This window comes from Moschus berezovskii, chromosome 7 (genome assembly GCF_049115385.1).
Source record: "Moschus berezovskii isolate FMDL1 chromosome 7, NW_MosBer_1.0, whole genome shotgun sequence".
Lineage (NCBI taxonomy): Eukaryota > Metazoa > Chordata > Mammalia > Artiodactyla > Moschidae > Moschus > Moschus berezovskii.
In genome coordinates, this window is record NC_142466.1 from 35,483,248 (window position 1) to 35,501,290 (window position 18,043).

At 41.8% G+C, this 18,043-nt stretch overlaps 1 non-coding gene across 1 annotated transcript; it reads left to right on the forward strand.

Annotated features, from left to right (window-relative positions):
* Nucleotides 1-312: 312 nt before the first annotated feature.
* On the forward strand, nucleotides 313-420 carry LOC129557686 (U6 spliceosomal RNA). Its single transcript, XR_008686278.1, has one exon. It is a non-coding gene; the product is annotated as a U6 spliceosomal RNA (small nuclear RNA).
* Nucleotides 421-18,043: the final 17,623 nt, after the last annotated feature.

Genomic DNA, 18,043 nt, shown 5'->3' on the forward strand with positions numbered 1-18,043 from the left:
GAGGGAGGAAGGAGAGGGATGAAGTGAGAGAGTTTGTATTAGGTGAAAACTATTACATTTAGAATGGATAAACACCAAGGTCGTTCCGTATGACACAGGCATCTGTATTCAATGTTCTGGGATAAACCATAATTGAAAAGAATATGAAAAAAGATTGTATATATGTGTACAACTGAGCCACTTTGCCATAGAGCAGAAATTAGCACAACATTGTAAATCAACTATACTTCAATGAAAAAAAAAACCAGAATGCAAGTTGAAGAGCTTCTATGACAATCAAGAAATCATCCTCTAAGTGAAAGTAATCAATCAGTGCTCGCTTCGGCAGCACATATACTAAAAATTGGAACGATACAGAGAAGATAAGCATGGCCCTTGCGCAAGGATGATGTGCAAATTTGTGAAGCGTTCCATATTTTTAAGACAGCCTTCAGAATGGGAGAAAATAATAGCAAATGAAGCAACTGATAAAGGATTAATCTCCAAAATATACAAGCAGCTCCTGCAGCTCAATTCCAGAAAAATAAATGACCCAATCAAAAAAATGGGCCAAAGAACTAAACAGACATTTCTCCAAAGAAGACATACAGATGGTAACAAACACATGAAAAAATGCTCAACATCACTCATAATCAGAGAAATGCAAATCAAAACCACAATGACATACCATTTCACACCAGTCAGATGGCTGCTATCCAAAAGTCTACATGCAATAAATGCTGGAGAGGGTGTGGAGAGAAGGGAACCCTCTTATACTGTTGGTGGGAATGCAAACTAGTACAGCCACTATGGAGAACAGTGTGGAGATTCCTCAAAAAACTGGAAATAGAACTGCCATATGATCCAGCAATTGCACTCCTGGGCATACACACCGAGGAAACCAGAATTGAAAGAGACACATGTACTCCAATGTTCATTTCTGCACTGTTTATAATAGCCAGGACATGGAAACAACCTAGATGTCCATCTGCAGACGAATGGATAAGAAAGCTTTGGTACGTATACACAATGGAGTATTACTAAGCCATTAAAAAGAATGCATTTGAATCAGTTCTAATGAGGTGGATGAAACTGGAGCCTATTATACAGAGTGAAGTAAGCCAGAAAGAAAAACACCAATACAGTATACTAACGCATATATATGGAATTTAGAAAGATGCAAATGATAACCCTGTATATGAGACAGCAATAGAGACACAGATGTATAGAACAGTCTTTGAGACTCTGTGGGAGAGGGTGAGGGTGGGATGATTTGGGAGAATGGCATTGAAACATGTATGTTGTCATATGTGAAACGAATCACCAATTCAGGGTCAATGCATGTTACAGGATGCTCGGGGCTGGTGTGCGGGGATGACCCAGAGGGAGGATAAAGGGAGGAGGGAGGTGGGAGGGGGGTTCAGAAGGGGGAACTCATGTACACCCGGGGCGGATTCATGTCAATGTATGGCAAAACCAACCAATATAATATTGTAAAATAATTAGCCTCCGATAAAAAAATAAAAAAAGAAAGTAATCAATCAGACCATCTGGACGGATTAACCCAACGGTTTTGTGAGTAGAAGCCAGTATTGACAAAAAACAAACCCAAAACCAAAGATGGCATCTAGTGCTCATAGCTTGGCTTTTCTGAAATTGCTTTTGACCCTGCCAAACTTTTCTAAAATCAGTTGTGAGTGACTTTTTGGGTTTTTCCAAAATGAATAATCCTTAGCAAAAAAAAAAAAAGACAAAATTTGAAGGGGGTTATCTTGAAGAGGTATTATTAAAATTAAATGTAGAATAGTGATAAGGTTATGAGAAATGGTATATTGTCCCTAAAACAAACACCTGGGGTCATATTCAGTGAACATTTTTTACGTATCCACTGTATGGAACAAGTTGCAAAGTTCTGGAAGAGATGAACCCTCATTTGGATATCTCGTAACTAATAGTACGATATGTGGCAAAACTGGTCTTGGGACTCATAGCCACCCTGACATGTGAGCCAGGACTATTCCTAACACATGTTTCAGGTCTCTCTACCAGTCAGCAGTATTTCTCTGTGCCCATCTCATCAGTTTGTCTCTCCATGGACCATTATTTCAAGTTACATACACAAGTTCACCAGTGCAATGCATGTCAATCAATGTACGTATCTTTTTTTTTTTCAATGTACGTATCTTAAAAGACATTTTGAAAAACACATTAAAATGTGAATCTTTAGGAAATAATGAAGAATCCACATACATTCTTAACTCCTTACAATGATGCCAGTCACAGTTGTGGAGTCCTGTACTGAGGTTACAGGTGTGGAGTCCAGTACCAAGATCACAGGATAAAATCTCTGAAACTGACCAAGCCCTATGGCAACTGTTGCCATGAGCTTCAGATCTAAGCCAGTCAGTTTCCTGACCCCATATTAGATAAAATTTCCACCCTACAGCATCCTAACCAATCACCTAATGCCACCATTCCAGTAGGAATTTTCTCTGTCTTGGGGTTATAAAAATCTAGCTACTAGCTTGTGAAAGGGTTTGGCTCTCCCCTGAACCAGGCTGCTGTTTTAACAGCCTCTCCCCCTCTAATAAACTTTATTCTCCCCTCATTCTGCCTCATGTCTGGAAATTCACTTCCAACCCAAGCAGGAACCATGATAGCAGTGTTGCTTAAAAATAAGGAAAAACTGGGAACAAATGACCTGTCTAATATCTGAAGATTGTTAAAGAAATATGGTAAGTAAAAACAAAGGAATACGATGAAGCTGTTGAAAATGATGTTGTAGAAGCGAATATCTTGATGTGGGAAAGGTCTTCGTGATTTATAATGTGAAACGAAACAAAATGATTAAAATGCATACTTCTTATGGTCCTCATTTTATAAATTGATACCTATGAATATTATTCATTGGAAAAAGGTCTATAATGATAAAGTCCAATGGATTTTTAAACTTTGCTTTGAAGAACTCTAAGGCATCAACAGGTGTTTCACGGCTCAACTTGGGGGTTGTTTGAGGGCCAACCCCTTGGGCTTTCAGACCATCATCTGCTATTTTTTAATCTGTCTTATGTATTGATCTCCTACATAAGATTCATTGATGAAAAGGTTTTGCAAATTTGAAAAATATGCTAACCACTAATATATACTGTGAGATTAAGTAGTAGTTATAGAACATCACTAGATGTTTTTCTCTATTTTTTATTTAAACACTCAAGTCCCAATTGACCTATTAGCTGAAAGTCCAATTACCTCAGGGATAACTTTCTTTTCTTCTCTTTCTTTATCTGCATTTTCAGATTTTTTTGTAATGCAATGTATTGCTTTTATAATAAGAAAAAAGGTTATTTTAATTTTAAAAAGGCTAATGAGAGAAAAGTAATGTTTGATCCATTTGACAGTGATATTTAAAGATATTAAGTCAACAAAACATTCAGTGAAAGGAATTGTGAAGGGAGTTCTTATTACTGAACTGAGCAAGCACATGGTTTGTTTGTATCTGTGGGTTTACCTGTTTCCATAGTCGCAACCGAGGGCAGCAACTGAGAACAGGTGGGTTGACTTTTCTGTTGACTATGCAGTCTTATCACCTTGAAAATTAAGTTCTTGTCCTAAATGGCTATTTGGAACCAATGACAGGGAGAATTTGAACCAAGCTAGAGAGGACCCAAAGAATAACATAATCAAAGCCAAACTGTAAATAGCCAAACAATTGTTATTGTTTAACAATCCCTCTGCAAATAATTATAAAGTGTACTCCACAATTTGTCCAAATATAAACAGTAGCCAAATGTAAAGGGACTGCCCTGGTAGCTCAGGTGTCAAAGTATCCACCTGCAATATAGGAGACCCGGTTTCAATCCCTGGATTGGGAAGATCCCCTGAAGAAAGGAATGGCTACCCACTCCAATATTCTTGCCTGGAGAATTCCATGGACAAAGGAGTCTGGCAGGCTACAGTCCATGGGGTTGCAAAGAGTCAGACACAACTCACGCACACAAAGAGTAGGCAAGTGTTATCATGGGTATTTTTGAAGTGCCCAGCATACATAGTCCTGTTGTATCGTGTTCTTTATTCCTTATGTAAATAAGAAATGATCTACTAACATCTGAGTCTTATCCTTTTAAAATTTAAATGGCTCCTCAATGCTTTAGTAAGTTAATAAAGTACTCGTTTACACCCAGATTTTAGGAGTGATTATGAGAGAAGTAAACATTTGGAATTGATTAAAGTAAATCTATTTAACTTAAAAAATGTTCATCTTTTGACTTTCTGCCATTGGTGGCCATATTCCCAGTGCAAACTACAAGTTTTTTTTTTTCCCCCTGCATTCATAGAGCAATTGTTTATGGCTAGCCTCCTGAATGGAAGATCGAATGTCTCAATGAGTGCTAACAATGGAGTAAGCAATGCACTTATGGAACTTATACATTCAAACAGGTCCGAAGGAATTGACTCTGATTCAACTTCACAAACTTTTGCTTAGCCAATTTAGGGCTTTTTTTCCCCAATAAAAGTGAATCATGAACTCTCAACCTGACTTGGTCAAGGATGTGAAACAATGTCCACTCCTTGGGGACAACTTTTTATAATTTATCTTTCCTTCCTTTCTTCTTTGGAAAAGGCATCCTTTTATCCCTCCTTGTTCAAACTTAATCCCACGACTTCTGTCTCTGAACAACAACCAGTTTAATAAATTTTCATTTATGTCCATCACACTTTATTTAACATGTGTTGTCTATTACATATTATGGCTGCAGTGGGGTTCAAAGATAAAAGACAAAGCACAGGCCTTCAAGCAGCTCACACAAAACTTTGAGAAGAGATAGGAAACAGGGAAGTTGGAAGTAAACAGGAAGGTCAGTTGAGGTGGAAAAAGGGATGAAAGGGAGGACATCCTTGAGAAAGACTGAGCTGCAGTTCATTAGGTTTTGTACCAGATTTTTGTACAGATTTTAGGAGGAAGCTATGAAATACTCCAAAACAAAGACATTTAAAACTGAAATCATTATCTCCTTCTCTTAATCTGTCCTCCTAGGTTTCCTTTATGGAAAGCCATCATCTGTTGTCAGCTCCATCCACCTGATTATCTGAGACAGAAACCTGGGTACCAGCCTAGATTCCCTTTCTCCCTTCTCCCTGACTTTCTTTAGAAGATGGAGCCAGCCTGTTAGGATCACCACACATGAGGGTGGCACTGGGAGAGGCGGATCTCCAGCCCAGTCAAAACAAGAGGGATATTTTCCCATGATGACATAGCTGAGTGGAGAAATAGAGTCTGTCAAGTGAAATTGGTTTACAGGTTGGAAAACAGGATTGAGCACCGAGGCTGAAGCTCATGGCAATGAAAAAAACTGGAAACAAGGATCAAGGTTGATAGCTGGGAGGTTTGAAATCAGGATAGTCTAAAGAGTGAACATCAGGCTGGGAAGAGTGGATCAGAAGTGAGATTTTTAATGGTGGATGGAAGATCTTGGCTGTTCTTTTAAGTAATGTTAACTGTATTACTGGGTAGGTACAGTGGCATAAGTAGTACCTCCACATCCTTAGTTGTGATATTTAAAAGAAACTTCCTGGGACTTCCCTTGTGTTACAGTGGCTAAGACTCAGAGTTCCCAATGCAGGGGGCCTGGGTTTGATCGCTGGTCAGGGAGCTAGATTCCACATGCTGCAACTAAGATTCCTCATGCTGCAACTAAGACCCCAAGTAGCCAAATAAATAACATATTTAAAACAAAAAGGATTATTCTGAAAAATATAAAAGATGCTTTCTGGGTTGGTGATTGGACTATGAACACAAAATTTTGTTAGAGTTGAGAATCATTTAAAAAAAGACATAAGCATAATTAAAATGTTCTACATAAAACATTTGAGAATACATTGATTTCTCAAATTTTTGATATAGATCAAAGACTTTCTCTTTGAGTTTGGGCCTGCTCTTAAAATTCCCATCCACTTTCTTACTTGAACCAACTCCTTAATTTCCACCAATATCAAGTTCTATTGGACAGTGCTGGCTGTATGTTATCCAAACAACAAAAAGCCATACAAAGGCCATGATGCTTTCCTTTCCAGCCCAACCCTCTGTTGGTCCTTAATGCTCCCTCTAGGCTGAAGTCACAATAATAGTACCACTTATATACCCAAACTCAACAGCTGCTCATGTGTCACTGCATTGGTACATGCTCTTCCCTCAGTGGAATGCCCTTTCCATTGGAGAGGGCCTGGTGAAGCCCTCCTACTCAATCTTTTGCTCTCTAACACACTTAGCAACTCTCCTTGTCTTTCCTGATTCTCCCAGGCACAAATAGTTGCTTGGTTCTCCTTCTTCCAACATCTCTGTATACATAAATGCCACAAAAGCACATTCCACACCCTCTCTTCTCTGGTAGACCGAATTCATGAGGGCAGGAACCACAACTTACCCATCTTTATATTGCTAGCAGTGAACCCAAGTCCTGGCACATAGTAAGTTTTTGATCAAGGTTTATTGATAAATACTGCTTTATGACAGCTTTTTAAATATATGTCTATCTCATGTAAAATGAAAGAATCTGCTTGCCACTCAGGAGACCCACGTTCAATCCCTGAGTTGGGAAGATTCCCTGGAGAAGGGAATGACTACCCACTCCAGTATTTTTGCCTGGAGAATTCCATGGACAGAGGAACCTTGTGGGCTACAGTCCATACTGTCACAAAGAGTGGGACAGGACTCAGTGACTAACCCTTTCACTTTCAAGCTCCATCTCATGTGACAACCACATCTCTTGGGTAGGGAAGCAAGAGCATGACTGAGTGGGGAAGAGAACCGTGATTGTGGGCACAAGGGGGCAGCTGTGCATTTGTTGATTTTGATGGATTCTTTTCAGTTTCTCTCTATGGCCACTCAATGATGCTCTAGTATTTGGCTCTAGTCTAAATGTTATCACATTCAGTGAGGTAGATTTCCCACCCTACATAATAGTTTAACTGGCTAAAATGGATTTCCCATTCATGTGTGTAGATAAATCAGCCAGACACTCTGGCTACACATTAGAGTCATCTGTAGAACTTAAGCAATTTTAATGCCTGGGCCCCACTTCGGATCAAATAAATCAGAATCTCTGGAGCAGAGTCAGGCATCAATGTTTTTAAAAGCTTCCAAGTGATTTTCATGGGCAGAGTGGCAAAGCACTGAGTTACATCATTTCCATCTTGTCATTATCCAGCTCTGATGTGAGTTTTTCTTAGTCAGTTGCATCCAGAACATGATGATGGAACATGTCAAGTTGCTGTTATTACTAGTGAACTATAGCTGTTTCAGTGACATTACTTTGCCAACCAAGGTCCGTATAGTCAAAGCTATGGTTTTTCTAGTAGTCATGTATGGATGTGAGAGTGTTGGACTATAAAGAAAGCTGAGTGCTAAAGAACTGATGCTTTTGAACTGTGGTTCTGGAGAAGACTCTTGAGAGTCCCTTGGACTTCAAGGAGATCAAACTAGTCAATCTTAAAGGAAATCAGTCCTGAATACTCATTGGAAGGACTGATGTTGACGTTGAAGTTCCAACACTTTGGTCACATGATGCAAAGAACTGACTCTTTAGAAAAGACCCTGATGCTGGGAAAGATTGAAGGCAGGAAGAGGAGGGGATGACAGAGGATGTGATGGTTGGATGGCATCACTAACTTGATGGACATGAGTTTGAGCAAGCTCCAGGAGTTGGTGAGGGACAGGGAAGCCTGGCATGCTGCAGTCCATGGGGTAGCAAAGAGTCGGACATGACTGAGAGACTGAACTGAACTGATAGTTGCTTCACCAGCTGTGTTTATTACATGAATAGTGAAAGTCAGAGAAAATTCAAAAATCAGCATGGGTTTCTTTGGTATCTTTGGTGAAAGAGAGTTCAAGATGTTTTTCATGGAGGAGTAATATTCCATTGTATATGTGTACCACATCTTTTTCCACTCACCTGCCAATGGACATGTAGGTTGCTTCCATGTAGGTCTTGGCTTGGTAAACTGTGCTGTGATGAACATTGGGATGCACATATCCTTTCAGACCATGTTCTTCTCTGGATGTATGCCCAGGAGTGGGATTGCAGGATCATACAGTAGCTCTATTTTTAGTTTTTTGAAGTGCTTCCATACTGTTTTCCATTGTGGCTGTACCAATTTATATTCCCACCACCACCTTTTCTTCACACACTATCATTTATTGTTTGTGGATTTTTGATGATGGCCATTCAGACTGGTGTGAGATGATAACTCAACATAGTTTCGATTTGCAAACAGGCATATTCTCAACTTGCTTTTCCTAGTCAAGGCTATGGTTTTTCCTGTGGTCATGCATGGATGTGAGAGTTGGACTGTGAAGAAAGCTGAGTGCTGAAGAATTGATGCTTTTGAACTGTGGTGTTGGAGAAGACTCTTGAGAGTCCCTTGGACTGCATGGAGATCCAACCAGTCCATTCTAAAGATCAGTCCTGGGTATTCATTGGAAAGACTGATGCTAAAGCTGAAACTGCAATACTTTGGCCACCTTATGTGAAGAGTTGACTCATTGGAAAAGACTATGATGCTGGGAGGGATTGGGGCCAGGAGGAGAAGGGGACGACAGAGAATGAGATGGTTGGATGGCATCACCGACTCGATGGACATGAATTTGAGTGAATTCTGGGTGTTGGTGATGGACAAGGAGGCCTGGTGTGCTGTGATTCATGGGGTCGCAAAGAGTCGGACACGACTGAGCGGCTGAACTGAATTGAACTGTGAGTTCTGCATCTTGTGAAAATGTCCACGCAAGTTATATCCTGAAATGTGACATCATTGTCTCAACACCCCCATTGCACTACTGGGAACTAAACTTGACCTTAGGTATGATAAAGACATGACTGTGAAACTGAAGGAGAGGATGACTGCTGTCACGTATGCTTATGGTGTAGCCGTGTTTGAGGAGATCCGTGCTGTGAAATACCAGCAGTGCTGGGCTCTGATTCAGTGAGGCAGCTACATGGTGTTCGATGAAGCTTTACAGACGTTCTCTCCCACCTCGCATCAAGAGGATGAGAGAACACTTGCTGTTGTAAATGCCTGAGCCCTTCACTCCTCGCCCAGTCCCCACAAGCACTTTCGTACACTTTGTTGAAAAACCTTGGCTCCTCTGCACTGAATGTCAACTTTCTCTTACAGGCTACCTTCCCCATAAAACTATTCTGAAGCAAGCAGAAATTTTACAGTTTTGTTTGTTCAAGGTGTAAGAGTTCAAACTTCCATGTTCTACTAAAATTTAGCTCTAAAATTAAAAAATATTCTGGATTCAAGCCCTACCTTCACCATGTACTAGCAAACTGACTTTAGGCTAATTACATCTGTAGGGGTCTCAGTTTATTCACTTACATAAAATAGGAATAGTAATAGTACCTATTTTGTAATATCTTTTTAAACAAAAAATAAATGCGATCATGTAGGCTTATGCTAACTAAGTGCTTTGATTTTTAGTTAGATAGAGGAAAGAATTTGAAGCTAGGACAGAAGAAATATGGGTGTACCATGATGTAGTTCACTGGGCAAATTCCCTGACAACCTTATCTTCATGTCACTCCTTGTTAACTAAGGTAGCAATTTGGTAGGCATTCAGTAATAGTTAGCACATTCCTTCTCCTTCCAGTCTCATATAAAGTGAGATAACTGGAAAGGGTTATTGGTTCACAAATGTCTCTGCTTTTCAATATGCTATCTAGGTTGGTCATAACTTTCCTTCCAAGGAGTAAGCGTCTTTTAATATCCTGGCTGCAATCAGCATCTGCAGTGATTTTGGAGCCCAAAAAAATAATGTCTGACACTGTTTTCAATGTTTCCCCATCTATTTCCCATGAAGTGATAGGACCAGATGCCATGATCTTCATTTTCTGAATGTTGAGCTTCAAGCCAACCTTTTCACTCTCCTCTTTCACTTTCATCAAGAGGCTTTTGAGTTCCTCTTCACTTTCTGCTATAAGGGTAGTGTCATCTGCATATCTGAGGTTATTGATATTTCTCCCGGCAACCTTGATTCCAGCTTGTGCTTCTTCCAGCCCAGCGTTCCTCATGATGTACTCTGCATGTAAGTTAAATAAGCAGGGTGACAATATACAACCTTGTACTCCTTTTCCTATTTGGAACCAGTCTGTTGTTCCATGTCCAGTTCTAACTGTTGCTTCCTGACCTGCATACAGGTTTCTCAAGAGGCAGGTCAGGTGGTCTGGGATTCCCATCTCTTTCAGAATGTTCCAGTTTCTTGTGATCCACCCAGTCAAAGGCTTTGGCATAGTCAATGAAGCAGAAATAGATGTTTTTCTGGAACTCTCTTGCTGTCTCCATGATCCAGCGGATGTCGGCAATTTGATCTCTGGTGCCTCTGCCTTTTCTAAAACCTGCTTGAACATCTGGGAGTTCACGGTTCACATATTGCTGAAGCCTGGCTTGGAGAATTTTGAGCATGACTTTACTAGCGTGTGAGATGAGTGCAATTGTGTGGTAATTTGAGCATTCTTTGGCATTGCCTTTCTTTGGGATTGGAATGAAGACTGACCTTTTCCAGTCCTGTGGCCACTGCTGAGTTTTCCAAATTTGCTGGCATATTGAGGGCAGCACTTTCACAGCATCATCTTTCAGGATTTGAAATAGCTCAACTGGAATTCCATCACCTCCACTAGCTTTGTTCGTAGTGATGCTCTCTAAGGCCCACTTGACTTCACATTCCAAGATGTCTGGCTCCAGGTGAGTGATCACGCCATCATGGTTATCTTTGTCATGAAGATTTTTTTGTACAGTTCTTCTGTGTATTCTTGCCACCTCTTCTTAATATCTTCTGCTTCTGTTAAGTCCATACCATTTCTGTCCATTATCGAGTCCATCTTTGCATGAAATATTCCCTTGATATCTCTAATTTTCTTGAAGAGATCTCTTGTTTTTCCTATTCAGTTGTTTTCCTCTATTTCTTTGCATTGATCGCTGAGGAAGGCTTTCTTATCTCTCCTTGTTATTCTTTGAAACTCTGCTTTCAGATGCTTATATCGTTCCTTTTCTCCTTTGCTTTTCGCTTCTCTTCTTTTCACAGCTATTTTAAGGCCTCCTCAGACAGCCATTTTGCTTTTTTGCATTTCTTTTCCATGGGGATGGTCTTGGTCCCTGTCTCCTGTACAATGTCAGAAACCTCCATCCAGAGTTCATCAGGCACTCTACCTATCAGATCTAGTCCCTTAAATCTATTTCTCACTTCCACTGTATAATCATAAGGGATTTGATTTAGGTCATATCTTAATGGTCTAGTGGTTTTCCCTACTTTCTCCAATTTAAGTCTGAATTTGGCAATAAGGAGTTCATGATCTGAGCCACAGTCAGCTCCTGGTCTTGTTTTTGCTAACTGTATACAGCTTTTCCATCTTTGGCTGCAAAGAATATAATCAATCTGATTTCGGTGTTGACCATCTGGTGATGTCCATGTGTAGAGTGTTCTCTTGTGTTGTTGGAAGAGGGTGTTTTCTATGACCAGTGCGTTCTCTTGGCAAAACTCTATTAGCCTTTGCCCTGCTTCATTCCGTGCTCCAAGGCCAAATTTGCCTGTTACTCCAGGTGTTTCTTGACTTCCTACTTTTGCATTCCAGTCCCCTATAATGAAAAGGACATCTTTACTTTGTCAACCAAGGTCCGTGTAGTCAAGGCTATGGTTTTTCCCGTGGTCATGTATGGATGTGAGAGTTGGAATGTGAAGAAAGCTGATCGCCAAAGAATTGATGCTTTTGAACTGTGGTGCTGGAGAAGACTCTTGAGAGTCCCTTGGACTGCAAGGAGATCCAACCAGTCCATTCTAGAGGAGATCAATCCTGGGTGTTCATTGGAGGGACTGATGCTAAAGCTGAAACTGCAATACTTTGGCCACCTCATGTGATGGGTTGACTCACTGGAAAAGACTCTGATGCTGGGAAAGGTTGGGGGCGGGAGGAGAAGGGGACGACAGAGAATGAGATGGCTGGATGGCATCACCGACTCTATGGACATGAGTTTGAGTGAACTCCAGGAGTTGGTGATGGACAGGGAGGCCTGGCGTGCTGTGATTCATGGGGTCGCAAAGAGTCGCACACGACTGAGAGACTGAACTGAACTGATTGGTTCACAACGTTCACAACCTGGCTAGTTAACTGAATAATCTTTGGCGCTTAAAAAAAAAAGAAGTAAGAAACTGTTCAATCAGAACACTGTGTTGAGCGCCATGGACTAGATGATCTATGAAACTCGTTCATGGTCTGATGATTGGTTATTTTTGACCTCATAAAGAAAATATGACTTGTGTTTGATTTTAAACTATTTGTTCATTCTCCTTTTTCTGAAAATTATTTGGTCTATGTATAATATTGTGTGCATGCTAAGTTGCTTCAGTTGTGTCTGATTCTTTGTGACCCCATGGACTGTAGCCAGCCAGGCTCCTTTGTCCATGGAATTTCCCAGGCAAGAATACTGGAGTGGGTTGCCATTTCCTTCTCCAGGGGAATCTTCCTGATCCAGGGATTGAACCCACGTCTCCTGCATTGCAGGCAGACTGGCAAGAAACATCTCAGAAATTGTAGTTCATTCAAAGCTAGCAACTGGTAAGAGTTTCACTGTTCCACCTAGGCATCCATTATGACTCGTGACACACTTCCACAATGGCCTGGTTGTCCTTATCTTTAAAATAAAATCATTTATGGTTACAATTTGTACTGCTCGAACTCCAAATATTTTCAAGTGATTTATTGTGTGTCCACATCCCAAGCACACTTTTGGGGGGTCCTCTGGGCTTTCCTCCTTCCCCCTTTGGAATTCTCTTGGATTCTCATTCATGTTCAAGAGTCCTGAGGTTAAAACTGCGCAGATCGTTGCAGCGTTTTCCCAGGGGCAGACCCCCTCCGTTCCCAACACTCTCCACCTCCGACTCTCCCCACCCCTTATCCGCTCCCACCCCCCCACCCCCCCCCCCGCCCCGTCTCTTGTTTGTAGAAAAGTTTTAACCTCCAAGGCCAACCCTGAGTTCCAAAGAGCAATTGTAATCAGAGAAATGAGAAATGCAGAAACAAAAGAAAACAGTCAAGCAAGACAAAATAATACTAGGCTAGCCATAAAATAAAGTCAAGGACCTTTTAGTTCCTACTCAAGGGCTATAGATAATATCCTGAGCCATATCCTCGAGCTGTTTTGGAGATACTAAAACCCTCACCAGTTGGAAGAAGTTAACTGCATGCTGACCACAATCATGTTGACTCCAGTCTGGCTGATAGCATTAACTCTGGAAATATCACCCTGGTACCTCATTATCAGCCAATCAGGAGAATGTCCACAGGCTGATCGGGCACCTTATAACCCTTACCCCTAATGTTGCCTTTAGAAACCCCTCTGTGAAAGTCACTGGGGAGTTTGTATCTTCTGAGCATGAATTGAACATTCTCCTTGCTTGGTTCTTGTTGGGCATCTTACAGTAAACGCTGTACCCTCCTTTACCACAATCTGGTGTCAGAAGCTTGTCTATACTACGCATCGGGTGAGAGGACCCAAGTGGGGTTTAGTATCAAGGTCAAGGACTGGGCTTGACTCTCCTCTCACCTACCACCACACCTGCCACCATGCTAGCCACCACACTGGCCCCAACCACGTGCATGAGACCTGTTACTTCTAGTGCGATTTTTACAGGGGTCTCCATCTTTGTCAGCTCAGAAAACACATATTGCCTTGTCATTTATGATGAACACAGAGCTCTTTCAGAGAGGATGACTAAATTTAAGTTAGCAGCGAATTCCTACTCCTGCATAGTGATGGTTGTTGTTTTTTCTTTTTTTCAAATCAACGCTTTTTTCCACGACCTTGTCAAACTCCACTCATAAAGCTGTGTGTTAATTTTACATGAATGGTGAGTGTGTAAATGCTTGTGTGTGCATGTGGATGCCATTCTATTTTTCCTGGCTAAGAGTTGACGATTGTGTCGGCATTTTGTGAGTGTGTTGGTCCGAGGGATGATCAAAAGCTTAGTTGAGAAGACTCTTCTAGTCATATCTTTTCATTCCACACCTTAGAGGTATAAATCAGAGCATCACTAAACATAACAAATGATATTCAGGTATTTTTCTTAGATTTGCTTCTGATACTTTCAGGGATGGTTCCTCCTACAAACAAACACAATGTGTCCACTATGCTACTCTTGGTCAGTTTCATTTCTAGAACGGGCTGTCTCTACTTTCATACATCACATGTCCTTGGAAATGTGCTTCTAAGCTGAGTACCTGAAAGTAAAGTGACAGATCACTTGCGATAAAGCGCGTTCCATTCCCAGAGACTAGAAACTGGTCAAGTTTATGCAGGGGCTCCTTGCCTTGGAAAGAGGCAACTGAGCATGAGTCGGTCAGAGGCTTCGGGGTACCTGCTTCTGGGGTGAGGGGGTAGAGGGCAGAAGGTGAAAGGGAGATGCTGGACTCTGATTCTAGGTGGACTCCTCAGAGCACAGTGGGGTGGGGGCTGGGAGAGTAAGCTCCAGGGTTCCAGATGTCAGGCACTATGGAATCTGTGGGTCCCTTCAGGTAAGGGAGGGACAGGAATGCGATCATGATAAGACCTGAAGAAGGAATGTCTATGCTAATCTGAATGATCATACCTGAAGGCAACCTTCCCTGACATCTTGCCTATGCCTCATACTCCACAGTGAAAGCAGCTCATAGACGGTGGCCAATTATCACTGGCTGGTTTACGTAGGAAGACTATTCCAGGCAGATGCTTTAGCAGCACGAATGTATTAAGTCAAAGACACTCGAAGGCTGCCACCTTAGTCCCTTCAGGCTGCTATAACAAAATAGTGGTTTATAAACAACGGAAATTTGTTTCTCACATATCTGGAAGCTGGAAGTCTGAGATGGGGATACAATCAGGAGCCCTTTTCTGGAGTGCCGATTTTTCATATGGTAAGAAAAGCATGGGAGCTCTTTTGGATCTCTAAGAGCTCTAGTCCCATTTATGAGGGTTCTGCCCTCATGATCAAGCATCTCCCAAAGACCCCACCTCCTCATACCATCACATTAGGCTTTAAGATTTCAACATGTGGATTTTGACAAGACATATTCAGACCATAACAGCTGCCTCCAGAGGAGTTCCTTCACATAACTGAACATCAGTCTTGCTATATGTAAAGGAAAATAAACAAATACATTCCATGATTTGTGACATTTTGTTTCCATAGATTCCTGGACGAAATTGCATGGAGAAACTATTTCAGAAAATTGCAACCCCAAAGGAAACATCCCAAGATTTGAAGTCATTCAGAGAGACAGAATATATTCTCCCCATGGTCAGTTACAGGTGTGTAGACCCCAGACAGCAACATTCAGTTACCATACAACCCAGAGATTGAACCTGGGCATTTAACTTAGAGAAACGATAACTTATGTTCACATGAAACCATGTACACAAATGGTCATGACAGCTTTATCTGTGACAGCCCAGATAACTGGCTAAACTCACTGTGGAATACTATTTAGCAACAAAAGAACAATCGATTGACACACGTAAAAACTTGGATGAGTCAAGAAGAAATCATGTTGAGTGGGAAAAGTTAATGCTCCAAAATGAAAAACTGTATATCGCACCTATGGAACATTTTGAAATGACAAAAGTCTTAAAAATAGAGGACAGATTATCAGTTGTGAGGGGTTAGGGATGAGGATTGGCGGTGATGTGACATGGCAAGGAGGTGGGTGTACCTATAAAAGGATAACATGAGGTATCTTTGAAATGCTGATACTCTTCAGTCTCTTGACCCTGGATCTACAAGCCTACACACGTAAAATTGTATAGAAAAAAAATACACAAACACATACAAAAGAGTACGAATAAAACTAGCAAAATCTGACTAGGACTGGTAAATTGTTATCAGTGCTAAGACCCTGGATGTGATTTTATATTAGAGTTTTACACAAAATTTTACCATTAAAGGGGCTTTCCAGGGTGGCTGTGAGGTAAAGAATTTGCCCGCAATGCAGGAGCTGCCAGAGACAAGGATTCTATCCATGGGTCAGGAAGATCCCTTGGAGGGCACGGCAACCCACTCCAATATTCTTGCCTGGCGAATCCCATGGATAGAGTAGCCTGGTTGGCTACAGTCCATGAGGTTGCAAAGAGTCTGATGTGACAGAAACAGCTTAGCATGCATCACAGCATTAAAGGAAACTGAGGAAAGTGTATGAAGGATCTCTTTAAAGGAAAAAAAATGTGGGAGAAATGGCGATATTCTGAAAAGAGTCCTAGCCTGAACTGACTGGTATCAGGGTAAACTCCAAATTTCGTAATACAGCATTTTTCACTTTATGATATGGCCCCAACTTATATTTTTAGGCAATCTTCCATGACATGCTTAAGGAACCCCAGCATTGCAGCTCCTCTGAGCTCTTGGCCATTTCTCCAAAGCTTAGCACCTTGTCTATGGGAGGTTGTGTGGCTCAGGGCATAGTACCCCTGACCTGGCTGTGTGTCCAAGTTCCTCCTTTGCCTCGCCCAGTACAGGATAGCGATTGTGACATGATACTTGCTTGAAGCGGGTCAGTTCAGTTCAGTTCAGTCCCTTAGTCATGTCCGACTCTTTGAGACCCCATGAACCACAGCATGCCAGGCCTCACTGTCCATCACCAACTCCCGGAGTACACTCAAACTCACGTCCATCGAGTCAGTGATGCCATCCAACCATCTCATTCTCTGTCGTCCCCTTCTCCTCCTGCCCCCAATCCCTCTCAGCATCAGAGTCTTTTCCAGTGAGTCAACTCTTTGCAAGAGATGGCCAAAGTATTGGAGTTCCAGCTTTAGCATCAGTCCTTCCAATGAACACCCAGGACTGATCTCCTTTAGAATGGACTGGTTGGATCTCCTTACAGTCCAAGGGACTCTCAAGAGTCTTCTCCAGCACCACAGTTCAAAAGCATCAATTCTTCGGGGATCAGCTTTCTTCACAGACCAACTCTCACATCAATACATGACCACTGGAAAAACCATAGCCTTGACTGGACGGACCTTTGTTGGCAAAGTAATGTCTCTGCTTTTTAATATGCTGTCTACTTTGGTCATAATTTTCTTTCCAAGGAGGAAATTTAATTTCCTGGCTTTTAATTTCATGGCTGCAATCAGCAACTGCAGTGATTCTGAGGCCATGCCGGCTCCGGGCGCACAGACGCGACGCTGGCTGGGCGGTGGCCGAGAGGAGCTACCCACGTCCAAGTGGCGGCAGCTGGGCGGGCGCAGGAGGGCCGAGAGGAGCTTGAAGCGTGTAGTCACCCACAAACTTGAAGTTTTCACCCTTAATTCTAGTAGCTTATCAAAGTATTTTCCAAACAAATAGTGTTCTCTCCTATTCTGGTGTGAGTGATTAAGACAAAAATATCCCCTGTATGTCTTCTTTTCTAGGGGATCCTCTGCCTGGCATTTTCTGCCCTCAGCTCTGCCCTTCTCCTGCTACCACTCCTAATGCTACTTCCTTAGTAAAAAAAACCTTCTTGTCCATTCAGCCGGAGAAAAAGTGCTTCCTTCTTTGAAATCCCAAAGCCCTTTTGCAGTAGTTTGACACTCTGTGCTGTATTTTGGTCATTCATGTTGCCAGTTTAATGTTTCCACTAGACTATAAACGATGACTTGGGGGCAGAGTCCCTCAGGTCTGCAGTCCCTCACACTGGGTGCTGTGGAAACAGACATCAGTAAAATGGGTTCTAAGTCCTTGAGGCCCTCACAACCCAGTTGGGGAGATGACTTTATCAATAAATCCCTGTCTTTCACAAGCTGTGGAGGAGCCAAAGATCAGAGCCCTATTTCAGTGTTTTCTGAGGCCCTGCCACAGTAAGAAGCAGATTAAATAGGCAGTGTTTGATCCTATGCTGTAACTGTTTCACTCAAGCTGCTGAAGCCAGACACTCTTGGAAAACAGGAACACCCCTCTTGGGAAAAGAGATGTAGAGGGTGAAATGGCTGATGGGGAAGTCTCACCCCATCTTGGAAGACAGCAAGTCTCCCTGGCGTTGATAGATGAGGCAAAAAAAGAAAAGTATAAACA